Here is a 27,916-nt window from a genome sequence, read left to right as displayed (position 1 = left end):
AATCGGTGATAACCACCTCGGGTAGTCTCCTTGTCAGTATAAAATAAATGAATACTTGGACCATCATTCGACCAGTCTCAGCCATCCAGTCCAGAAGGAGCAGACCAAACCAACTCTGATCGTAAGTACCATTTTGTCTACCATAAAGAAACTCTTATATTTGGAATTTAAAACTAACCACGAGTTTAATCTACCATTAATTTTAATTTAAAAACCTTTAAAATTAGCTTTACAATATCTGATTTGAAAATAATAAATTTTTACTTTCTAAATTTAGAAATCAATTCACTGTAAAAAAAAGCATTCAATTGCCTCTCAAATTTAACTAACAACATTTAGTTTTGAACAATCCTTCGTATTAGCTTTCAAAATTAACTACTACTATTCAAATTTGACCAACTCTTTATATTGCTGTTCAAATTTAACAACTATAACTCAACATTGATTGCTTCTTCATATTGGCGCTCAAAATTAAATATCACCATTCAATTTTGATAATTAATAATGTTAGCATTCAAAAATGCCAGTAACACTCAAATTTGAAATAGCCTTGTATGTTCGTTCTCATTTTAATTCCAAAATTTAATATTGATAATTAATAATGTTAGCATTGAAAAATACCACTAACACTCAAATTTGAAATAGTTCTATTTAGGTGTTCAAATTTAATTGCCAACACTCATTTTTGAAAAGGCATATATTTTGTTAAGATTAAAGTTACTTATCAATAGTTATTCGAATTTGCAGCTTTGTAGTATAGAAAAGAAGTTTATTTGCTAAAAACCATAGTTTTCCATTATAATTGCTTGTCAACCAATAGATTTAAATTATAATATTTTTGTTCCATGACAACTCAACCAGAGGTGTCCACCCTACCATCTTACATTTCGCTAAAACAATAAGCCATTTAGGCTACCATAGAGCTTTCTAGCGGCCAACACGAGAAGCTCGCTTAACTACTGGATTTCCGTTTGCTAATTAGCAGACACCACGTTCACATTTACCAGAAACCGCTTCAAAGCGATTCGAAGCGCTTTCGAGGTGAAAAGTGAGCTGATAGACAACATAGACAAAATATATATTGACTGGAAGGGTGTATGAGATGAATGTTTCTGTCAAGTTAACTGGTCAGCTTGTTTTCGAGGCGTTAAATCTTCGAAACAAGACGTCGCGGGTAACAATTGGCCTAGCCAGGGTATGTATAAACTGCCTGTAAGAAATTTCGGCTAAAGAAGGACCACGGTTCGAAAGCTCTGAATAAAATTAAAAAAAAAAACAGATAAATATAATGTAGATAGTGGTTTACTTACTGGTTTTTATGTTAATAGTACAATTTAAATTTAGAAACTATTTCTTAATTTGTTTTTGAAATTTTCGATCGAAGTCGCTTTTTTAAAAAGTTCAAAAAGATTCGTCAGGAATTGTTTTGCAAAAAATTAGTATTCAGTTTAAGGTAATTAGATTTTTATACGCTATTTGTTAGAGTATTACATTTCCGCTACGAATAAATGTTAAATCAACCATCTACGCGTAGTTTATATATACCCTGGTGAGGCAGGTCGGTACCCGCGACGTCTCGGAAACAAGGCGGCCAGGGCACATGTCAGAAATATTCAGCTACATAAAGACTGAAGTACCCATAGCTACATTGGTTCCAAAGCCAGGTTTCTCAATATAATGAAATTTGAATTAACAATATATTTTAAATTAATATACGCGATACTTTTTAACAATGGAAAAACGTAAGTTTAAAAACTGAAGGCAGTTTTTAAGTGTGATTTTTCTATAAATCCTCATTTGAAAAACAATAAATATATATATTCTAATATTTTAGATAGGGAACTTGAAACTGCCCTTTTACTTTTTCCAACCATTTTCAAAGAAAGTTTGAACTCTTGGTTTGCATTCAAAGTACGTTAATATTTTGTGATATTTATGTAACTTAAGAGATTTTTTATTTTTAAATATTTTCGTTATAGGATCCAAATGTCAACACTCTCACTGTGATTTTCCAAAATGAAAATATCAAGGAAATATTCATATTACCTTCGAAGTTAGTAGTATTAAAATGGCAATAACGTCACTCTTTGCCGGATATTACACTTTCCAACTACAGTATTCGAACTCTTTAAAAAACTATGGAGTATATTCAAAAAATTGTGTTTAATATTGTATCAACTGAAGTTTCTTCGGCAGTATCCAAAGTGTACAACCGACTTGAAACATAACAATTTGTTTTTGTTATGTATTGCATTTTTACATTTGTTTTCATGAGGGCCAACTTCATAATTTTTTTAGTTTCTTTAATTTAAACGTTATTTTGGTTTAAATTGGAATTTATTATCCGTAAATTCGAATGCAAATCTTCATAAATTTGAAGGTTATTCATAATAAATTTTAAATTTATTCTCCTACAATTTGAAATTTATTCTCCTACAATTTGAAATTTATTCTCCTACAATTTGAAATTTATTCTCCTACAATTTGAAATTTATTCTCCTACAATTTGAAACTTATTCTCCTACAATTTGAAATTTATTCTTCTACAATTTGAAATTTATTCTCCTACAATTTGAAATTTATTCTCCTACAATTTGAAATTTATTCTCCTACAATTTGAAATTTATTCTCCTACAATTGGAAATTTATTCTCCTACAATTTGAAATTTATTCTCCTACAATTTGAAATTTATTCTCCTACAATTTGAAATTTATTCTTCTATAATTTGAAATTTATTCTTCTACAATTTGAAATTTATTCTCCTACAATTTGAAATTTATTCTCCTATAATTTGAAATTTATTCTCCTACAATTTGAAATTTATTCTTCTATAATTTGAAATTTATTCTTCTACAATTTTAAATTTATTCTCCTACAATTTGAAATTTATTCTTCTACAATTTGAAATTTATTCTCCTACAATTTGAAATTTATTCTTCTACATTTTGAAATTTATTCTCCTACAATATGAAATTTATTCTTCTATAATTTGAAATTTATTCTCCTACAATTTGAAATTTATTCTCCTACAATTTGAAATTTATTCTTCTACAATTTGAAATTTATTCTCCTACAATTTGAAATTTATTCTCCTACAATTTGAAATTTATTCTCCTACAATTTGAAATTTATTCTTCTACATTTTGAAATTTATTCTCCTACAATATGAAATTTATTCTTCTATAATTTGAAATTTATTCTTCTACAATTTGAAATTTATTCTCCTACAATTTGAAATTTATTCTCCTACAATTTGAAATTTATTCTTCTACAATTTGAAATTTATTCTCCTACAATTTGAAATTTATTCAAATACAATTTGAAATTTATTCTTCTATAATTTGAAATTTATTCTTCTACAATTTGAAATTTATTCTCCTACAATTTGAAATTTATTCTTCTACAATTTGAAATTTATTCTCCTACAATTTGAAATTTATTCTCCTACAATTTGAAATTTATTCTTCTATAATTTGAAATTTATTCTCCTACAATTTGAAATTTATTCTCCTACAATTTGAAATTTATTCTTCTACAATTTGAAATTTATTCTCCTAAAATTTGAAATTTATTCTCCTACAATTTGAAATTTATTCTCCTACAATTTGAAATTTATTCTCCTACAATTTGAAATTTATTCTCCTACAATTTGAAATTTATTCTCCTACAATTTGAAATTTATTCTCCTACAATTTGAAATTTATTCTCCTACAATTTGAAATTTATTCTTCTATAATTTGAAATTTATTCTTCTACAATTTGAAACTTATTCTCCTACAATTTGAAATTTATTCTTCTACAATTTGAAATTTATTCTCCTACAATTTGAAATTTATTCTCCTACAATTTGAAATTTATTCTCCTACAATTTGAAATTTATTCTTCTACATTTTGAAATTTATTCTCCTACAATATGAAATTTATTCTTCTATAATTTGAAATTTATTCTTCTACAATTTGAAATTTATTCTCCTACAATTTGAAATTTATTCTCCTACAATTTGAAATTTATTCTTCTACAATTTGAAATTTATTCTCCTACAATTTGAAATTTATTCAAATACAATTTGAAATTTATTCTTCTATAATTTGAAATTTATTCTTCTACAATTTGAAATTTATTCTCCTACAATTTGAAATTTATTCTTCTACAATTTGAAATTTATTCTCCTACAATTTGAAATTTATTCTCCTACAATTTGAAATTTATTCTTCTATAATTTGAAATTTATTCTCCTACAATTTGAAATTTATTCTCCTACAATTTGAAATTTATTCTTCTACAATTTGAAATTTATTCTCCTAAAATTTGAAATTTATTCTCCTACAATTTGAAATTTATTCTCCTACAATTTGAAATTTATTCTCCTACAATTTGAAATTTATTCTCCTACAATTTGAAATTTATTCTCCTACAATTTGAAATTTATTCTCCTACAATTTGAAATTTATTCTCCTACAATTTGAAATTTATTCTTCTATAATTTGAAATTTATTCTTCTACAATTTGAAATTTATTCTCCTACAATTTGAAATTTATTCTCCTATAATTTGAAATTTATTCTCCTACAATTTGAAATTTATTCTTCTATAATTTGAAATTTATCCTTCTACAATTTTAAATTTATTCTTCTACAATTTTAAATTTATTCTCCTACAATTTTAAATTTATTCTCCTATAATTTGAAATTTATTCTTCTACAATTTGAAATTTATTCTCCTACAATTTGAAATTTATTCTCCTACAATTTGAAATTTATTCTCCTACAATTTGAAATTTATTCTTCTACAATTTTAAATTTATTCTCCTACAATTTGAAATTTATTCTTCTACAATTTGAAATTTATTCTCCTACAATTTGAAATTTATTCTCCTACAATTTTAAATTTATTCTCCTACAATTTTAAATTTATTCTCCTACAATTTGAAATTTATTCTCCTATAATTTGAAATTTATTATCCTATAATTTGAAATTTATTCTCCTACAATTTGGAATTTATTCTCCTACAATTTGAAATTTATTCTCCTACAATTTTAAATTTATTCTCCTACAATTTTAAATTTATTCTCCTACAATTTGAAATTTATTCTCCTACAATTTGAAATTTATTATCCTACAATTTGAACATCCAGTTGCTTAAATTTGAATGCTAATTTACTAAAATTTGAACGCCAGTGATGGATAATACACTTCAATATGAAAGCTGATGCGCCTAATTTTTAACGCAAATTCGCTATAATATGAACGCCAAATCGCTTTTTAAAGAATAAAAGATTCGGGTTAAAATGAATGCAAAATCGCTTTAATATGATAGCAATTTGAAAGTCAATGGACGCTTCAATAAAAGATACTCCGTTTTTACTCCCCTCTCCAAATTCATCTGGGAAGGAACTATTTCCGGTCGGTCGGTTAAACGGTTAGAATGGCTAGCCAAAAAGTCATATTTAAGCCAGTTGGAGACGCGTTTTTGCCCTCATGAGAATTTTGCGTCAGATAAGAAATGCGTCGGCTCACGTGTATAAGGAACATACTAATGTTAATTTTCGATAATATATTTTAAGGTAAAATATATAATGTTACTTAAACTAAGTATAAGAGGATAATATTATTATTATTATCTCTGTTATGGTATAAATAATTAAAATTATACGGAATATTTTTATATTAGCGGGCAATTTTAAGGCTTCTCATGGAGGCAGAGTTAATTAATTTCGTATAAAATTATCTTTCGGAAAAAGATGAAAACTAATTCCTTTAGAACTAAACTTATTACTTTTGCATTACGGTATGCAACAAGTGTTTCCTTTTAACCAGGTAACTTTTTGGCATGTTAAGGCTTAGCAAAAAACCGATGTTATGTTCGAGAAAAGTTTCCAGCTTTCTAATATTTCAACAAGCACTATATAAATAGTAACTTATGAGTCCTGGCTGTCGGAAATATTGCTTCTTGGCAATTTCTGGGAAGATGTTTTATTTAAGCGCCTATTGTCTCTAATTTGAACGCAAATTCGTTTTAGTAAGAAAGCAAAATCGCTTTTGTATGAACGCAAAATCGCTTTATTATGAATAAAAATTCGGGTTAAAAGGAACGCAAAATCGCTTTAAGGTGATTGCAAAGTCGCCTCAATTTGAAAGCCAATAGTTTCTAATTTGAACGCAAAAATCGGTTTAATTAAAATGCCAATTGGTTCTAATTTTAACGCAATCTCAACCTAATTTGATCGGCATTTCGCGTAATTTTAAACGGGAATTCGGCTATATTGGAACTACTGCGATCAATTCTACACCCTGATGTTATCAGATTTTAAATATACGTCTATTTGTTTTGCTTGTTTAAGAATACTGAAGCCTGAAGGGAATGGTTATCTTCAATTTTGATCGCTCGACAAGCATTCATTTTTGAACGAGCTTAAATGCGTTCAAATTTTATTGATAAAGCTAGCCCCCACAGTGGCAAGCCAATGAATACTCGAACATTCAAAGTAGACTGATGTGTTTTTAGAGTGAAGGCCTTCGCGTAATTAACTTAATCTCAACCTAATTTTAAAATAAAGTTTATTGTTATTTTTTTAAAGATGAAATCCATCTTCGTTTTCGCTGTCGTGGCCGCCGTGATGTCCTGCGCATTCTGCCGACCCCAGGACGGCCCCGGGGCTCCAGGAGCGGAAGGCAAGGAAGGACAGGACAGGTTCTTCTTCGGAGTCCACGGAATCCAAATTGGCAACAGCAACGGAGGACGCCCCATTGGCGGATACCCTTATCCCGGACAGTACCACGTCCAGCCTTACCCCTACCCCGGCGCATTCCCCTTAGGTTAAACGTCAACACTCTGCCATCACCATCCATCCATTGTCATTAAATCAGTTGTACATTAATTATTTATACGCAATCCTGCCTTTATTATATTGGAAAATAAACATTGTGATGAAACTATTTTTTTTTTCAATTCCGGAAATTATACATATACAAATTTGCTTATTTGGAAGATGAATATTATTGATAAACTCTATTGCAATCAGGTGCGTAGCGCAGAGGGTTTTGTTGGGGGCTCTCAGGTAGCCATAGCAATTTATCAGGATTTATTTAATTTCATTAGTTTTAATTTGCAATATAGATTACCGTGATGCATTACCGGGTGCCTCATCATAATAATTATCTAATCAATTTACGTGATATTCAGGAAACTTAGCAAAAGTAAACTTTATTAAAAATAAAAGTAATCAAACTAAATGAAGACTGATGAAGGGCAACCAGAACCCCAAATATTGATATCACGAGCGCAATTATAAACCATTATTTGACAACAACGATAGTATATAGAATAGGTTTAAAATAATAATAAAATAATTTGAATTTGAAAGGTTTTTCTTTTACATTTATAGTAATCGCTATAATAATCTTATAATGGAAATACCGAAAGTGCTAAAAATTAAGTCAGACTACCGTAGAAAGAAGTGACAATTCTCTTTTCAAATCTCTTTTAAGAATTACTTATCTCGGAATTTTTTATTTTTGTGCCACCGAAACCAGTTAATTTAAATTTCAATCAATGAACATGTTCTGAAATGTAGTTTCACTAGCGTCGCCATAAAGAGGACGCCGATGGCCAAAGACGCCGTCACTAGAAAGCGTGGGTCTGGCAGCCTGAGTTGGCCATAAATGGGGGCCACACACTCCGAGGGCCGCCATCTGGTTCATTATATTATTTTGGGTAATTTAATCGTAAAGTATTCCAAGAATGCATTTATTTATACTCAGGGAGAATGAATATGTCGAGATTATTTTTAGTGTTTCTCCAATTCCAGCCGTTGGGGCCCCCGGTATGCTCATCCGCTTTAATAAAATCAAATAATACTACAATCTCATTGGTTCTTAAAAATTACGTTTCCCGACGCGATTGACGTAAAAAGCTGGCGCGAGTTACGCAAAAAATAAGACCGCCTCCTTTTTACCCCCCCCCCTCCTCAGCGTGACGGCTTTAGGGCCTCAACGTGTCCGTGGATAGTCTCGACATATGCATTCTCCCTAAGTATAAATGAATACATTCTTGTAGGTGTGTGCAAAATATTTGATTAGAATATTCGATTCGTCAAATCGAATAGCACTTGGGAAAGTTCGCGAATATTCGTTTTTCTTGATCAAATAGTCGAATATTCGAAAAGATAGGAAAAAAGTATTTAATATTTTCAAATAGTTTGCAAACTGGTCGAATAACCGCGGGTCTTTTTCTAATTTGTTGAGTTTCAAGGCCATCAGAGGAGAACGCTGTGAAATTTCCGAACTAGTGCTTATTTCTGGCCTTTTTTCTCTCTTTAGGCCACAGCGGCAAGGACCATATAAAGAGTAACTTGCACGTCCATTATTCATACCGTGTGTATTAAAATTTCTTAGCGAAAGGCAGAAGCTGTTTATTCTAGCACGTATTGGCTAGATTATTCGCGTGTTCTTTGTTATGGAATTTTATAGAATAGCAAAGTAAAACTAAAACGTAAACCAAGTTCAAAACAAAACTAATAACTGGGAGAAAGGTTGAAGTAAGTACCTTTTTGGATTTTTCGGTTTCGAGTTCACTAAATTATTGGTTTAAAATTATTATAAATTAAATTAAATATTATTTTTTTATTTGTAACAAAAGATCTGCCGCTTCATGTTTTCCATATATTTAAAAACTCGAGACTTTAATGAAGTGTTTGCAAAGCATGAAAAATATAGCAGATCCTTTGATTTTAATTGTAGTTAGTAGTTACTGAAAAATAAAAGTCGCTAGCTGAATTGGTACTTTGGTAGTTAAACTTTAAAAATGTGTATTTTAAATTTTGTTTGTAAAAGTTTTCTCTGAAAAATTTAGTATTATAGTTTAAATTTATTAAATAAAATAAAATATAAATTATACATTTGGTTTAGTATTTTACTATTGCAAGTAAAATGAACAGTGATTTCAATTACTTTTTTATTTTTTTGACAAAATGTGAAAACTATTTGGTTATTTCATTGGTTATTTCAAAACAAAATACGTCGAAATATTTGGTATTCGAAATACTATTTGGTATTTGATCAGTTAACTGGCTTAAAATTTTGCTCTAAAAATATTCGACCAAATTATTTGACGTTATAAATATTCGATTTGGTATTTGACGTGCCTGGAAAAAAATATTTGATATTCGATTCGATCCCCAAAATATGGTATTTGCACACCTCTATATTTTTGATTTAACTGAAGTTTTAAATACAAATAATTTCTCAAAATAAAATTTCAGAACGAATATCTGTCAACAGTTTTAGAATTCGCTCGAGCTCAGAAAGCTAGCACCTCCCGCAAAGTTCATCTTTACCACCAATGAAACCAGGGCTGGCAGCAGGGGCGTACCGAAGAGTGTACGTTTGGGGGGGGAGGTAGGTGAAATTTGCCAAGTAAAAAACAAAGTTTGTCAAGTCGTCTAAGTTTGGATTGTTACGGTAGATTTCAATTTAAATGTTTCATTAAAATTATAATCGGTGGCGCCATCCGCTGTTAGCGGCGGGAACTATATACTATACAATTGAATTAATGGTACTAATGTACTTTGGAAGTTATAGATGGCGCCACCCGTATTATGATAGAGTTGACGGCTGAGTGCGCCGACTGGAAATTTCAGAATTTGTTTCGCGAAACCACGACTACCGAACGCGCCTATGTCATTCTAGCGGTACTATTCCCAATTCAATGGCGAAAACGGCTCGGCGTCTAGTTATATTGAGTGAAGCAATTGCGTACTCTCTTTATATATAAAGTGAGATACACGAAGAAGAAAACAGAGATTGAACGATGTTACAGCAATTTAAAAATCCCATCAAACCCGCTTACTATTTTCTCGTCGTGTATCCCGCTGTAGTAACATAAGCAATTCAAACACTTATTACTGAAATATTAACGTAAGAACAACCGACACGATATCACACCATATGATCACACGTTATCTTTACCCAACGCAACTTTAGGAATATTGGCTTGTGAAATTTTCACTTTCCTAAAGAATATCACTATAATATTCACGACTTACCTAATTTTCCCTAAGTAAAAAAACTGTAACATCTCCTATAGAAATTAAAACTATTTTTATAAATTTTATACAGATTGCCAAATTTAACGTAGAAAATGAACACTGAAATAATAACGAACAACCGATATTCCCTATCACGCGTCTATCTGCCTTTCAATTTTATAAGGTGCTGTAGGAAAAATGACTATTTAAAAAGCTTTTAGCACAAGGCTGAACTAAAGTTCGAACACACTAGCTGCCTAGCGTAGTAATCAGGTCTTGTAAGTTATACATAAGGAGAAGCAACTACATAGAAATCTCAAATATAGTTAATGACTTTAAGGAAGTAAATTGCTGGGAAATTCTAAATGATTTGTTTACTATCGATTTAGGAGTTTTTTAATTAACTAACATGTTTCATAATTTTCATTTTGCCAAGTCCACCTCGATTTGCCAACTTTACAAAACTTTGGGGGGGGGGGGAGCCTCCCCCCTGTCCCCCCCAAAGGTTCGTTCCTGGCTGGCAGAGAACTATCCAATCCTGATAAAAACATCCCCATTTAGCAGGATAAGTCCCCCTAAAACTTATTTAAAAAGGTCATCAGAGAGCCATTATAGAGTATTATAGTTAGACTACTTTTACTCTACTTAGTGAACTTTAACCTAAATTATATATCCCATATAAATATAATAAAATATATTGTAAACAATTACTATAATTGAAGTTATTGACAAATTTACAAACGATCCAATCAACGCGAAGCGTACTTTTATGTCCCGCCGTTTGGCAGTAGCGGCGCCAGGATTTTTGGGGAGGTAGACCAACCATTTGGAGGCCCCCCAAAATTATGGAGGCCCCCCCCACCACAATTTTTTTCAAATCCGTCCACGTGGATTATTTTTTTTTAAGCAAGTGGTGCAATTTTTGGGTAAAATGGGTACGCGACGAAAAAATTAGAAATAATGACACTTAACAAATGAGTGGTTATTTACTTATTTCTACGACTGAATTCCAGTCTATCAATTCACATTCATTCCTTCGGTACTTCGCATCAGAACTTACAACTTTACGAAAAGGAATGCACATAGGTACACTAACGACGTAAGTAAAGTAAGTTAAAGAACCATTTATTTGTAAATATAAAATTAAAGATACAATTTGTATATCGCTCGCCAAAAATTAAAACAAAAAAATAAACTATTGTCAAATAAAAGTTACTCGTACCTTTCAGTGGAATAAAAACAGCAGTGTCGTTTAGCGAATCACTCGCATTGAATATTGAAAAATTAATAAATAAATTATTTCGCAAACAAATTACAGAATTTTCTGATATTAAATAATTTGGAGGCCCATATTTTAAATTTTGGAGGCCATTTAAGACGACTTTTGTAGGCCCCTACCAAAATTTCAAGTAGGACTAGGCCTTTGCCGGGCGGCCTGTTGCTGGCGCCGCTACTGCTTTCTGTCTGCCTCAGGTGGGGCAGGCAAGGAAGGACAGGACAGATTCTTTTTCGGAGACCACGGAATTCAAATTGGGAACAGCAACGAATGACGCCCCAGTGGCGGATACCCTTACCCTGGACATTACCACGCCCAGCCTTACCCCTCCCCCGGCGCATTCCCCTGGGGTTAAACGTCATCACTCTTCCCTCAACATCACCATCACCTTTCATCCATTTTCATTAAAACCGATGTAAATGAATTATTTATGTGTAATCCTGATTTAATTATGTTAGTAAATAAACATGATTAAACTGAAATTATTTGGCAATTCCTGATCTAAAACATACATGCATATTTGTTTTTTTCCGAAGCTTTTCATTTTGGTAAGAAAGAGTATTTCAATCACAAATAATCCCTTTAAATATTTGGTTCACTACAACTGACAACTTCCAGCTATAGACGGGCAGTTGGCGAACTGGCGCGAGCCACCTAATTAGTTCACCAACTCAATTCATGGTTTATGTAGTGCATCTCGACAGCCCTATACAGCACCGTAACCAGGATTTGATTTCAGGGAGGGGTGGGGGCACGCAATGGAAACAAATAAAATAAAAAAATAAAAAATTGTACATACAACCATAAGTTTCAGTTGAGCACGGCCCGAGCGCCCCCGCAGTTTGGAGACTGAGAACGTAGGAGCGTACCTTCGTGGGTGGAGGGCGCTATAGTTATCTGATACCAGGGCTATAAAACCCGGCTAAATGTTTTTCATGGCCCCTTTCGTTGCGAAACCGACTAGAAATTTTAAGTTTTGATGGAATTATCTATTGGAATAATTCATTTTTCAAAACGGAACCCCAGCTCGGTCAGGCCTCGTCTATTGCTGCCATCATTGAGAGGAATTTGTAACTAGCAATGTTATTTTTATCTTATTCAACCTTAACCACTAAATGTCTTTAGAATCGTGCGTCAGACTAAAATGACTACTCCTCCTAGAAACTTTGAACTCCGCCTGCGCTATAGGTATGGTACTTTCCCATCCAGAACGACCTCGTCTTCTCCAAGATACAATTCCCAATAGTGGATTTTATAAAATGTCTTTACGCTTGCCCAACTTGTTGAAATGTTGTCCTGGAATAGTTCAGCCAATGCCTAAGAATGAGTTCATAAACTCTCTAGTGGGAGAGAAAACGAATCCACAACTGAAGTGACGGGGCAACATTTCAACAAGATGGCCAAGGTTATTTTATAAAAAGAACTATTCAGGAGAATGAAGTGAAAGAAAAACATGGTTTGAATGAAAGTATTCCTTTAAACTCAAATAATTTACCAGGATCCTGATTAAGATCCCCCAATATAGAATCGATCGAAATGTTAAGGGGTTTTCCCGCGCTCGTCGGTTTCCCCTTCCATACAAACTTGTCGAGGTTAACGGTAATAGGATAAGTGGATCATTCTCTCTAAGTAGACAAAACGCTATGCTACCTATGACTACACTAGAGTCTTTGTCCAAGTTTGTCTTTACGGCCAGGCAAAAACTGTACTTACAATGAGAGGTGGTTTTTGGTCTGTTCCTTCTCAACTGGACGGCTGAGACTGGTTGAGTGGTGGTCGAAGTATTTGGGTGCCCCCTTTTTATACCAAGACCAGTCGGCCTTTGCCCGATTACCACCAACTCTCATTGCACTGGGTCGCTCATTCTCGGAAATGAGGAAAGAACCCCTCATGACGTTGGTCACGCCGAACTAGCGCCATTGCACCACAAGCTTTGCCAAATTCCTGTCTTCTCCAAATTCGCGTCGACGTCAGACTAAGTGTCAACAAAACTGAGCCACTTCAAAGTTATCTGCAGGGGCGGATGAGTCGGACCTAATCATACAACTTTATTCATATTTTTAGGTTCGGGAAATTATTTCAACAGTCACAAAGGTGAAATGGTACAGTTAATGTCCTCCATCAGTACGCCACAGAAATTAATTAATGTACTTCAATTTTGAGCGATTAAATTTTAAATCATAAATATTCTACGCGATTAAACTTCAATAGAATATTTAAATATTTAATGAAAAAGTAAAGTTTAGAATAAACTAACTGCTGAGCAGCATTCGTGAAATGGTCAATTTAGTTTTCGAGTTAATTTGTGAAATAGGTCAACGCGCCATTAAAGCCCGTTTCAATTCGAGTTAACCATTAATGCGTAAACAAATCCGAATTAACTTAAATTTTAGATAAACCCGATGATTAACATTTCGGTTATCATTGCGCAGAGGCAGTGTCGTAATCAATGAGGAATAGCCGACGAACGATTATTTCCAGTTTACACTTGATTAAATTCGCAACATCATTCGAGGTAGAGGCCTGCGCCGATCTGATATGGGTCGGCGGCGGCGTTTGACCCAAAATATACCGGCGGCGGCGTCTTCGGCGTGGCCACAATGACCGGCGGCGGCGGCGTACGCCGGCGTTTGTATAAATTTTAGAGCTATTTTTTGTAGTGACAGTTTGAAAAACACGCGACCAGAAGGGCAAGGGCAAATACCAACTCGTACTAGTCCTTCCATGGACTAATTAATGTACTTCACACAGGGACGCCCCGTTTCCGAATATTTGCTTCGGGCGATTGTTAATTGTGCACTCTGGCGGTGGAGTTAGGAACTAACGCAAAACTAGGGTCAACCGGGGAAGAAGGAAAAGGGGGGAGGGAAACATATCGATAAACCAAGCAACATTTAAATTTAAAGGGAATTAAAATGTGGATAAGCCTTGGTTATAATAGTGACTCTCTCTATAGCCAAGATAGCAATGCTGGAATCTATTGGCGCTAAGTGAAAATGCTGTTACTCTGCGTCGACAGCAATCCGAAAACTAAAATTTGACATTCGACGTCGTGTTCAAATGTCGTTATTTTCGCGTAAATGAAAACCAAGCTTCATATACAAAAAAAAGCGTATAAAGAAAAAAAGAAACGGCGGCGCGCCGTTCTTTGTATCGGCAGCGTCGGCGGCGTTTAGCGGCGGCGGAATAGTCGCGAATAATATCCATAAATAAACAGTTCATCGAATATTTTATGATTAATTGAAATTTTGGAGGCTCTAATTGGTCCCGCATCCAAACTGAGTAGTATATTCTCCTCCTTATCGCTTTGGTCGTATTCAAAAACTATGCTAATCTAAATCTTGATAAATATTTCGAAAAAAAATGCTTTTACTTTCAAGGGGCTGATCACTATCCGTAATCGGTGTACAAGACCGTCGCTTTGACTTCTACTAAAGTGATTACGTAATCGATTAAAGATTTAACACTACCAAAGGCTTAACTCGCTGTAATCGCCACTATTATCGGATTTAATATGCAACAAATAGGATTATATTCGGATAATTTTCGAATATGGATATAAAAGAATAGAACGGAAAATTTACGATCCGAACGGCGAGCCCTAGGTCCAATTCGCAGCTCGCTAAAGTAATTGTCGAAAAATGTTCGGTGTTATAATTTATATTAAACAATAAGACGTGTCGTACTTCTAATTTTTGTGTTTCTTATTGAAATAGTAATTATAAATAAAAAATTAAATAGTAAATTCAATGCCCTACGGAAAAAAAACAAACTCTCAAGATGGCCGCCGTATCGTGAACTTCGCCCATAGGTGGCGCGGTGAACATGGGACGCAGCATTACGATCCAAGAAATTAGGCGCGCTATAACACTACTCTAGAACAATTATGTATGGCACCAAATGAAGTTGTGTAACGTACAATCATAAGTAACAATATCCTTCAGTATGACACTATATAAAGCTGTGAGTGGTGTGTTTAACGGGAAATCAGAAGTAAAAATATCCATAAGTATGACACAAAATAAAGCTGTGAGTGGTGTGTTTAACGTATAATCAGAAGTGACATAATATAAATAAGTACGGTACTAATTGACACTGTAAGCGTTTGCACACGATACTTTGTTCCCCTTTGCGGTTTAAAAATTTGAATATAGTGTATTGGACATGCCAGGGGAATAAGCTTAACACATACGATGTGGTACTTGTATGACGGCTGGGCCGTCTTGTTCTTACTGATATTCCACTATTTATATAGTAGGAATCTGAGTCTAAAAAATGTTTCATGGACATTTGATAAAATATATACCAGAACGAAAAAGTCACTAAATCTCAAATTAAAAAAAGATTAAACATTTGATCAGAAATAGGCAGGGGTGGTTTCTTTTCAGCGTAACGCGAAATTCGCCCATAGGCAATACGTTTTATATACCGATCTATAGAAAAATTAGGCTATTAATAGGGAAAAAGAAAAATTAAAATTGAAGTGAATTTTTTGTATTGTTATATGAAAAGTTTGTTCAACAAACTATATTTAATTATTTTTCGTTTAAATTTGTAATGTTAGCTTTAGCTCAAAATATCGAAAGCTTATTTTTTTAAATAAATTTAATTTTATTTAAATGTTAAATTCTATTCTAAAACAATTGTACGAGCGCAAAGAAAAATAGTTGATAATCATAAACAGTTTCAATAAAACGTAATTTTTTCAATGATTGTTATTTTTTCCAACATAAATACTTTTTTTCAATAAATTTTTAAACTAAAAAATTTCCTTTGAAATTGGACCTGGTTGACGTGCTAAGTTAACTGCGGAACAACTTTGACCGTGGTCGTTATTGATTCAAAATCAATAACATTTAAAGAAGTGGTACTTTATGTATTTCAAAACATTATTTTGTAAAACGTAGAATAAGTTTGGGAACCATTTTTCGTCAAGAGCGTATGATCGAGAAGGTTATTTTCCATAATTGAATGGGTACCGATGTCCTCCGTAAAAAGGTCCAGGGAATATCCCTGGATTAAAATAAGAGCCACTGGGATACGGCTGCTGGTTTCCGTAGCCACCTGCACCGAAATCAGTTGAATTAATTTTCCACTCTACTAAAGAAATATTTCGGTGTTAAGAAAAAAGGAATCTCCGATACCTTGAGCGTTTCCATAATGGTCGTTGTCGTTGCCAAAAAAGAATCTGCTTTCACTAATGTTCCCCGACTGTCCTGGATCCGGCTTGGCCAGCGTTTGTAGCTGCGGTCGGCAGAAAGCGCAGCGCAGAGAGACGCTGATGATGGTTACGTACACTAGGAACTTCATGCTTACGGGCTTTTGAGAAGCGAGAGTTAATTACAAACTGAGGTTTAATATCAATTTTGAAATGAGTAGGGGGGATCAAATGTAATGTAACGATCCGCGTTCGTTGCTCCTTTATATACAGTGTCCGTGCTTGGTTTGCCTTTTTTATCTTTTAATATTTATTTTGAGCAAATAGCTGTGGAATTTTTATGAGGGATTTTATCCGCCACGTGGGCCGTGGCTGCTCATTGCGCGCGCTTATGACGTTATAATATTCTTAAAAATATTATGACGTCATAAACCTAAAAACCACAATTACCATCGTTTGATTAAATTGCATACATATTTTCTTCAATGACGCCAAAATACGACTTTGTTAATTTATGAAAATTATAAGCCATTTCAAAATGAAATCTAACGCTTACTTTAACGAAAAATGATCAATTATTAAATCTGAACATAGAATTGACAATTACCAACCCTCGTTAATTTTCCTAAGCCTCATCTAAATCATGGAATATTCTGATTGAAAATGTGTACCAACAGAAGTTTGCGATACGGCGGCCATTTTGAGATAGTCGTCCCTATTTTTCTTGTCGTAACGAAACGAAACTATTGTAATCTATACAATGGTCGTAGAGTATTTTATTTCTTATTTAAAAATGTAAATTTATAATTAACACTGCTATTTTAATTTGACAATAAGGGCATTTTGTGATTTTAAATTAGGACATTATAAAGTAATTTTCTAAAAGGAAACGGTATTATCAATGTAATTGCAAGATTTTACAATTAATGGTCTTAATAGGAGCATTGGTTGCTGATGATTTAGCTCTGCTTAATAAGATTGACTATGTTGAAACGATCCGTGGACATCGTGGTCTAATTTTCCTCCGGCTCAAGTGTACGATGAGGTGCTAACTGTATTTTTCTCGACGGACCTTGAACTGGACCGTGCCATCTAGGAGCAATAAACCCAGCACCCCACACAAGGAGAACGCAACCCGTTAAAAATCGTGCATTTTCTTGTGTACAGTTTTCATTGGCTAGACGCTTTAGCGCCTGCTGCCGTCGGACGTACTTGGTTGACACAGTCCATCGATAAATTTCACAAACGGCAGGAATCCATACCTCTACTTAGAATGCTTATCCTGCCGTATCGCGTATGGTAAAATAACTCTGACGGCTTTGGCCCCGCCTACGAGATAAAAAAAATCCCCTCTGCGCGCGCTCCCCTCTCACGTTGTTGTTTGTTAAGTTAGTGACGTAAAAAACACCGTGAGCCACATCGATAAGAAAATCTGCCGCAATAAGCATTCCAAGTAGAGGTATGGATTCCTGCAAACCATTTGAAAATGCAAATATTTTCTACGCCACTTTTCGCTAATATCTTCAATTCGATTTGATCTTTAATCGCATTATGCACAACGCTCCTTATAAATAAATATATATGAAAGATAAAATGATTTATTGACAAAAATATTTGTCTTGGAAAAATGGTTGTATTTAATGGGAAAGGCATTTCTAATATAGAAAAAATATTTATCATTAGAAAAGATTTGATGCGGATAAAATATTTTTCATTGAAGAAACTATTTATGCTGGACAAAATATTTTTCATTGAAGGAACTATTTATTCCGAATAAAATATTTTTTAGTTTTGTTAATTTTCCGGAAAAATTTCCGCAAATCGGAAAAATCAAAAATTGGAACAAATTATTTTTTATAATATGTCGAATATTAATAGTGTTCACACTGTTAATCAGTTAAAATCTAGTCTAGAGGTTTCGTTTTACTTTAAGATGCGAAAAAATTAGGCGAACAATATTAGACTAATCATGGAATTAAAACCTTTTTTTATTTTTTTCGGAAAAAACGCCTCGGTCATTTTCCGGACGACTAACAATGTTCACCACTTTTTCCTCTATGATGTTCACTAATATTTTTCATTGAAGGAACCATTTGTTCCGAATAAAATATGTTTCATTGAAGGAACAATTTATTACGAATAAAATATGTTTCATAGAAAAAAACTATTTATTCCGAAAAAAATATTTTTCATTTAAGGAACTTGTTATTCCGAATAAAATATTTTTCATTTAGCTCATTCGGCTGATTTTCCGCGAGTTGGTGAAGACATAAATATTGTGGTGCAATCGCCGAAAAATGGTGCGACCAAAGTCATGATGAGGCTCTGTCAACATTTCCAAGAACGAGCGAGACAGTTCGAAGAGAATCGGCGATAAGCCGGTCAAAGGCCGACTGATCTTGCTATAAAAAGGGGACACCCGAATATTCGACCACCATTCAGCCAGTCTCAGTCTTCCAGTCCAGGAATAACAGACCAAAAACCACCTCACATCGTAAGTACTGTTTTGTCTGCTATAAAGGAACACTTAGATTTGAAATTTAAAACTAACCATGAGTTTATCCTTCCATTAAATTTAAATAAAAAGCCTTGGAAATTAGCTTTTCAATATCTTATTTGAAAATATTAAAGGCTACCTCTAAATTAACATGATCTTAGCCTATTTTTAAAATTACGTTTATTGTTGATTTTTGAAGATGAAATCCATCTTTGTATTCGCTATCGTGGCCGCCATGATGTCCTGCGCATTCTGCCGACCCCAGGACGGCCCCGGGGCCCCAGGAGCGGAAGGCAAGGAAGGACAGGACAGGTTCTTCTTCGGAGACCACGGAATCCAAATTGGGAACAGCAATGGAGGACGCCCCAGTGGCGGATACCCCTACCCCGGACAGTACCACGCCCAGCCTTACCCCTTCCCCGGCGCATTCCCCTGGGGTTAAACGCCATCACTCTGCCATCACCATCCATCCATTGTCATTAAATCAGTTGTACATGAATTATTTATACGCAATCCTGCCTTTATTATATTGGAAAATAAACATTGTGCAATTCCTGAAATTATACATACAAAGTTGTTTATTTTGAAATTTCATATTTTGATGGGAAACTCTATTGCAACCAGTTGCGTAGCGCAAAGGGGTTTGTTGGGGCTCTCAGGTAGCGATAGCAATTTATCAGGATTTATTTAATTTCATTAGTTTTAATTTGGAATAGAGATTACCGTGGTGCATTTTCCAGCACATTGTCGATTGCCTCATCATAATAATTATCTAATCAATTTACTTGATATTCAGGAAACTTAGCAAAAGTAAACTTTTTTTTAATAAAGTAATCAAACTTAATGAAGACTGATGAATGGCAACCAGAACGCCAAATATTGATATTACAAGCGCAATTATAAACCATTATTTGACAACAACGATAGTATATAGAATAGGTTTAAAATAATAATAAAATAATTTGAATTTGAAAGGCTTTTCGTTTTCATTGATAGTAATCGCCAGACTTGTAAATAGCGGCAGTCCACGCGTCAAAAACCCCTGAAAAAAATCACGGGACTCCTAAAAAAATTTCTTTAGAAGGGGGTAAAGAGTCCACGGGACTCCCTCAAATTATAAAAAAAAAGTTGAATTATTTTTCACTATTTCAGCTCTCCGAATATTAGTCGAACTCCCAACGGAGCTAGAGCTCCCCTTTCTACTTATCTGTGAGGCCTATAGAAATTGACAATGACCAAAAATTTGGCAAACTTGGCCCTACCAGGGAAAAACCTCTTTTCACTTAAACAGGTGTGTCCCGTGTGGGGAATAATTTTCATACTTCGTTAGTCTAAGACTAACGAAGTATGGAAATTATTAGTCCATAATTAATAGTCTTGCTCTTTATTCCATTAGACACAGTAATTGTGACATTGAAGACCAAATGGTTAAATTAATTGTGATAATATTTACGAGCATTTTAATTTACCCGATCACGATTATATATGACCATATAAAATTTTTTATAGGCTTTGCCTGGTTAGGTGCCATTTATTTTCAAATATAATAGTCCAGTGGACTCTCTTAAAAATATACACTATTTACAAACTAATCGCTATAATAATCTTATAATGGAAATACAGAAAAAGTTAAAAAATAAGTCAGACTACCGTAAAAACAAGTGACAATTATCATTTCAAATCTCTTTTAAGAATTACTTATCTCGGAATTTTTTACTTTTGTGCCACCGAAACCAGTTAATTTTAATTTCAATCAATGAACATGTTCTGAAATATAGTTTCACCAGCGTCGCCATAGTGAGGACGCCGATGGCCAAAAACGCAGTCCCTAGAAAGCGCGGGTCTGGCAGCCTGAGTTGGCCATAAATGGGGGCCCAACTCTCAGAGGGGCGCCATCTGGTTCATTATATTATTTTGGGTAATTTAATCGTAAAGTATTCAATGACGACCCGGCCATACGAAACAGTGCGCCAAGTATTTTTAGCCCAGGGGCGCGTGGAAAGTAAAGGTCTATAAAACCCTAGTTAACTTACAATAAGGGTATTATTTATGAACATCGATGACCTTGTTCGGATGCTTTTCGAAGCTTAGGATTTAACCTAAGTTTTAAATACGAATAATTTCATAAAATAAAGTTTCAGAACGAATATCTGTCAACAGTTTTCGAATTCGCTCGAGCTCAGAAAGCTTCCACCAGCACGGTAGCACCTCCCGCAAAGTTCATTTTTACCACCAATGACAAAACCATCCCGATTTAGCTGGATAAATCCCCCTAAAAACTGATTTCTTTTAAATCTCAAAATAGAACATTACGAGTGTATTTTACGTTTTAAGCAAACTGGATTATACTATATTATAAATCCATGCAAAGCTAGAAATCCTTCACAGGACTGATGAGCCACAAAAGGTGAAGTTAGTCTATCTTTGGACAGGGCCGCCGAGAGTGGCCCCGGGCCCCAAGACAACAGTTACTTACTGGAGATGAGTCATTTTTCGACCCAGGAATATATTGAACTAAACAAGTCTTAAATGTTTAGTTTACACTAAAATTATGTTCCGGCCCTAGAATCTCGAATTCACCCAGATGCAATTTGCAACACTTTATATTAAGAGATGCGCATAAAAATACGCTTTTCATGAAACCTATTTAGAATTTCTTTGTCTCATAGTAGTTTAATAAGAAGCTTTAAAACTTTAATTTTCGGATTAGTGTAGCGGGTGTCACTGGTGCCAATTCGGCGAATACGGGATTTTGAATCTCAAATGATTTCAGTAATCGGAAATTGATTTTGAGATTTAAGAGCACAATTTTCATGTTGATTTCTGTTTTTATAGACGGATTTCGAGATTTTGGGACTGATTTTCGCATAGATTTCAAGAGGGTTTTAAATTCATTTTTTCTCTACATCGAACGGGATTTGTGGGAATAATAATTTTCTCTAGCATGATTATTTATTTGAAGGTAAAGGGACCCCTGTAGCACATAAGAGTCGGGCCGACGCCTTCAATTGTAAAGGTCGACTCTCTGCCGACTAAAAAGGTACCTTTTTCCTACTCCAAAACGACGTCGGGCCACAGTGGGCTCAATTTCATACCGTGACTCTATACCGCCTATAAATTTGATGGTTACCGTACTTACCGACTACGAAACGTCGGCGGGCCGACTGTATAAATTACGTATTCCGACTGAAAACTACTACTTTAATAATGATTAAATATCATATAATTCATGAATTACAAATACATCATAACAGGGAATTTTAAACCGAGGGCCGTTTTTTCTAGTTCACGTCACATATACATACAAGAATATAAATACTACGTTTACATGAAAAAATAAATTGATAGAGACAATAACATCTAATTGACTTTTATTGGTAAATTAAAATTTAAAAATGTTCAAGATTATTTCCTATTAAAATAAAGTTTTAAACAACTTTAGGGTATTAAACTATTAAATATCACTTGTATCAGAAATACATGAACCGAAATTATCAACGACCTCCTTTCTATTGGGGGGCATCTTCCCATTGTACAAGGAGAGGGAGGAAATAAAAACCGAACGGATTTCAGCCCGCCCGCGGGAGAGGAAAAATTCTAGTTCATCACGGCTAGATTACTTATATTACTTCGATCTAAAAGCAATTATGGACAGATTCGCACAGTCATCTAGTGTATTCCAACGATTACAAAAAATATAGTGGAACATGAAACATGCTTTTAAACAACCGGTTAATAAATAAAATTTCGGCACCGTATACCTATTTAAAAAGCTAGCATTTGTCTAAAATATAAACTAATAATAACAATCTGTATAATTATGTTTACATTTAGTATCGACTGTATATTGCCTTTAATATGTTATCTGTAATTATTAAAAACATTATATCGCTATAAATGGCGACGAACCAGCGACCTATGAGTTGCCGTTTCAAAGAGTATTCCAATTGAAAGGAACTGTTACTACTAGGTGATTTATAAAATGATATGGCTTAATAAAAATTCGGGATATATTTTACGCGAAACAAGGGAACACCTTTATTGTGGGCTTAGGTAGTCCAAATGGAAGAAGCGTTGGGACCGCAACCCACAGGTCGCTGGTTTGATTCCAGCCTGAGGCATGCCCAGTGGTATTCCTTGATTTAATTAAAAATATTTCAGCATTTATCCTTCTGGTTTTCGGCAGTAGCGTAGTTCGCACACAATTGAGTAAAAATAATTAAAGCGAAAAAATATTTCAGGGGGGAAAGTTCCTTTTTCGGAGGGTGTCTCCCCCCTGTCTACGCCTCTGGTTTTGGGTGGCCCCCCTTTGACCCCTGGCAGTCCACATTTTTAGACCCAGTCCGCTACTGCCGCGTAGCCTCTATTTCGTTTTACGGTGATCTATAGAGGTAGAACCGTACCAAAACGACTACCTTGTAACCTTGCATAACCAATCTCTTGTCCACTCTGTGACTCCGTGTCAGGCCGCTCAGCAGAGAGGGGGTTGCCCCACCCCTGTTCATTTTGTTTGGCCCCAACATAGTCTTTCATATAAACATCGTTAGTATTTGAATTGACAACATTTTCCCAGCATTAAACAAATTTGAATAGTCGAACTATAATTTGGATAATCATGGTCCAGTTATTACTTCCTTTAAGTGGGTGATATGGCATTTTCATTTATTTTTTGGTTTAAGTTACGTTGTGAATTGTCACATATGGAATTCAGGAACGTATGTAATTAAGTGCTTGGTCTTAGAGTGGTAGGGCGAAAAGTTAGGTTTTTGCCTAGTCAAATAGAAAAAGGTTGGTTTTTGGGTTCAAACAGAGTTCAAATAGAGAGGAGCATGCAGTGGCATAGCCAGATGGGTGGACCAAGGGGCAAGTCCACCCCCTACGCTACTGAGAGCATGGACGCCGGCAGAAATAATTTCAAGTCATATAGCGAACTCGCCCGATGAAATATACAACATTTACACACACAACGATCCGATAAATGAACGAGCTATAGCTAAAGCTTAGTTGGAATAGGGATATAAGTTTCCCGAAATTGATGTAACACACATTTCAAGTAACTGGATCACTCTTCTTCGTCACTGCACTCCCCAAAAAGTTCAACAGCAAAAACAACAGGGCAAGGCCCAATTCGGGGGGAGGGGAGTAAAGAGGTATGGCTAAAGAAAGGGGGGTGGAGCAATTTCCCCGTTTGCACACCTCTGTGGGCGCCCATGGAAAAAATCCATTTTCCATTTTCAAAATGGTCATTGTGTCAACTCTAGAAAAAGTTGGTTTGCTTAGCTACCCTCTTACTCCATCCTTGAGTCCTAGAGGCCCCCAATGGTCTTAATCCGGCACTGACGAGGAGACGACCCGAGGTGGTTCTCACCGATTTGGTTCAAAGTTGGAGGATTGTTAGACCTAGATGTAACATGAAACCCGTTAAAGGGAAAAGTTACGCTGGGCTTCCGTTTTGCCATGGCAACCAAAAATGTTTTTGACAACATAAAATGAGAAAAAGTCTATGTAAAATAACATGCGAAAATTACAAATTCTAAGGGTCCCCCTTTGCAAAACTCCAATAATTAAAAAAAAAATATTTTTAAAAAAATTGTAAATTTTACATTTTGGGATTACTTTGAACAAATAGGGGGGAATAAAAACCATTTAGGGTGAACTAGAGCTAATTTGAATAAATAGGTCGAAATTTTAGATATAATACAAAATATTTGTAAAACTTATGCCGTGAAAACTGCCATATATTTTCGCCGATAAATCTTAAAATTTCTTAATTACATTATCTGAACGATGTAAACAGATTTTTAGATTTCGATAGAAAAACGACGCCATTTTATAAAATGGCGGATACAAATATAAATCATGGTGCAATAAGTTAGGTAATTTATATCCGATTAACTTAAGATTTTACGTTACACTATCTGCCCGAATGAATTTGTACTATAGATTTTTATAGTAATCCGACACCATTTTGGAAAATGGCGGATATCAATAAAACTCATCGTGCGATAAGTTCCGTAAATATTCGTCGATTAATCAGAAATTTTCTACGTTTCATTATCTGCCCGAGTTAATTAGACCTATGGGTTTTCCAATAATAATCCGACGCCATTTTGAAATATGGTGGATATAAATATACCTTATGATGCGATAACTGCCGAAATTATTTGTCGATTTACGTGAAATTTTCTTCATTACATTATCTGACCGAATAAATAAGCCCCTTACATTGTGATAGAAATCTGACGCCATTTTACAAAATGGCAGATATCAATATCTCATAATGCGATAACTGCCGAAATTATTTGTCCAATTACTTGAAATTTTTTACTTTACATTGCCTATTATAGATAATCCTATTAATTTTAATAAAATTCGAGGCCATTTTGGAAAATGGCGGATGTCATATAAGTTCCGTAATTATTCGACGATAAATCAGAATTTTTCTGTTTCATTAAATGATCGAATAAAAAAGTCCTTTCTATTTTGAAAGAATTCCGAAGCCATTTTGCAAAATGGCGCATGTCTGAGAAGTTCCGTAATTATTCGTCAACTATTCTGAAATTTTCTATTTCTGACCGAGTAAATTAGTCCTATTTCTTTTGAGAGAAATAGTCCTATTTTCAAAATAACGCACATCAATGTAACCCTTGGTGCGATAAATTCTGTATTGTTATTGTTAAAAAAATTTTAGGAAACTTCATATAAAATGGGTAAATTTTAATACATTTCGGCAAAATCCAATAATATTGGGTAAGTTCTTATATCATTGGATTAATAGAAAATAATAATGGTTAAATATATCATTTAGGCATAATTTGGGTAAATTGAAATATTATTAAATTAGTTCAATTGGCATTGTAGAATTATTGGTAATTCGGGAAATTATTGGTAAAGCAGAAAATGGTTGTAATTCCGGAAATTTTGGGTAATTTGGAAAATTATTAATAATTTAGGAAATAATTTGTAATTTGGAAAATTATTAGTTATTTGGGAAATAATAGGTAAATTGGGAAATATTTTGTTATTCTGGAAATTATTGGTAATTCTTGAAACTAATAGTAATTCTTGAAACTAATGGTAATTCTGGAAATTATTGGTAACTCGGGAAAATATTGGTAACTCGGGAAATTATTGATAACTCGGGAAATTATTATCGCATTATGAGATATTGATATCTGCCATTTTGTAAAATGGCGTCATATTTCTATCACAGTGTAAGGGGCTTATTTATTCGATCAGATAATGTAATGTAGAAAATTTCATTTAAATCGACAAATAATTTCGGCAGTTATCGCATCATAAGGTATATTTATATCCACCATATTTCAAAATGGCTTCGGATTATTATTGGAAAACCCATAGGTCTAATTAACTCGGGCAGATAATGAAACGTAGAAAATTTCTGATTAATCGACGAATATTTACGGAACTTATCGCACGATGAGTTTTATTGATATCCGCCATTTTCCAAAATGGTGTCGGATTTCTAAAAAAATCTATAGTACGAATTCATTCGGGCAGATAATGTAACGTAGAAAATCTTAGGTTAATTGAATACAAATTACCTAACTTATTGCACCATGATTTATATTTGTATCCGCCATTTTATAAAATGGCGTCGTTTTTCTATCGAAATCTAAAAATCTGTATACATCGTTCAGATAATGTAATGTAGCAATTTTAAGATTTATCGGCGAAAATATATGGCAGTTATCACGGCATAAGTTTTACAAATATTTTGTATTATACCTAAAATTTCGACCTATTTATTCAAATTAGCTCTAGTTCACCCTAAATGGTTTTTATTCCCCCCTATTTGTTCAAAGTAATCCCAAAATGTAAAATTTACAATTTTTTTAAAAATATTTTTTTTTTAATTATTGGAGTTTTGAGAATTTGTAATTTTCGCATGTTATTTTACATAGACTTTTTCTCATTTTATGTAGTCAAAAACATTTTTGGTTGCCATGGCAAAACGGAAGCCCAGCGTAACTTTTCCCTTTAACGGGTTTCATGTTACATCTAGGTCTAACAATCCTCCAACTTTGAACCAAATCGGTGAGAACCACCTCGGGTCGTCTCCTTGTGAGTGACTCAGAGTAGAGGTCCGACGCCGCCGCTGTTCACGCCGCTTTTCCCTTATTTTCGGCGAGCAACGCCGCCGCCGCCGACGTTTCTTCGGCGCGACGCCGTACTATTTGCCTATTTTCTAAAACATCCAAGGGCTTTTACTCTAGTCATTAACATTAATTATTGTTCAATGAATGATTTCTAGCAGAAATTCTTTGAAAGAGTATAAACCCGTTTGTTATTCCGATTTCTATGTATAAACCCCAGATCTGGGATTTCTAGTATTGTTTCGTTCTGAAGGCTCTAAAAATGACACACGCCGCCGTTGATCATTTTTGCATCGGCGTCGGACTCTAGAGTCTAGTTCAGTGTACTCACCAAGGGCCACAACTTGGCGAATGGGAGTGGCAGCGGAACCAAGTCTTGTAGATTCGCGGCATTTTTTACGAAACTTGGATTCACGGTATACAATTTTCAGTTTGCCAAATTAATGACAGGATTTTCATTTATTCGAGTGTTCCAACTTTGATTAGCCATGCCATTTTCAAGGTCACCGGTTTCCATATAATTTTGGCGATTGTTTATTATTTTTCTAACTGGGCGCTGGGTTTCACTAATATCAGGCTTAATTTTAATATTCACGGTACAATGTTTACTTTGACGTCACATAGGACAGATGTTCAAGGTGAAAATATACAGAAAATATTTTAAATTTTATGTATCATTTAAACTGATTTAATTGTAATTTTGGGCGAGGAATCCCAAAATTATTTTTTCAACCCTCGCAATTGGCAAAACCCCTTCCATTTTGTTTTTAACGCGTTACGGCGGCCATCTTGAGAGTTTGTCCTTGTTTTTCTGGATTAGTGACGTAACGAGACGAAATGGC

The 27,916-nt window shown here is 34.1% G+C and overlaps 3 long non-coding RNA genes across 3 annotated transcripts in view; 2 read left to right on the top strand and 1 right to left on the bottom strand.

Moving 5' to 3' along the window:
• The window catches only part of LOC149925240 (uncharacterized), an 80,207-nt gene extending 63,510 nt beyond the window's left edge, over positions 1-16,697 (bottom strand). The window contains exon 1 of the long non-coding RNA XR_016476889.1: positions 16,447-16,697. This is a non-coding gene — a long non-coding RNA (uncharacterized LOC149925240). The remainder of the gene's footprint in view (positions 1-16,446) is intronic.
• Positions 1-27,916, top strand: part of LOC149925216 (uncharacterized) — a 300,627-nt gene that overhangs the window by 25,962 nt on the left and 246,749 nt on the right. The window lies entirely within an intron of this gene.
• LOC149925239 (uncharacterized) lies at positions 83-19,708 on the top strand. The gene is made up of 2 exons (XR_016476892.1): positions 83-121; positions 19,157-19,708. It is a non-coding gene; the product is annotated as an uncharacterized LOC149925239 (long non-coding RNA).

The sequence above is a fragment of the Leiobunum rupestre genome, chromosome 10 (genome assembly GCF_980474605.1).
Source record: "Leiobunum rupestre chromosome 10, qqLeiRupe1.1.hap1, whole genome shotgun sequence".
NCBI classification, from domain to species: Eukaryota; Metazoa; Arthropoda; class Arachnida; order Opiliones; family Sclerosomatidae; genus Leiobunum; species Leiobunum rupestre.
This window is presented reverse-complemented; position numbering and strand designations above follow the sequence as displayed.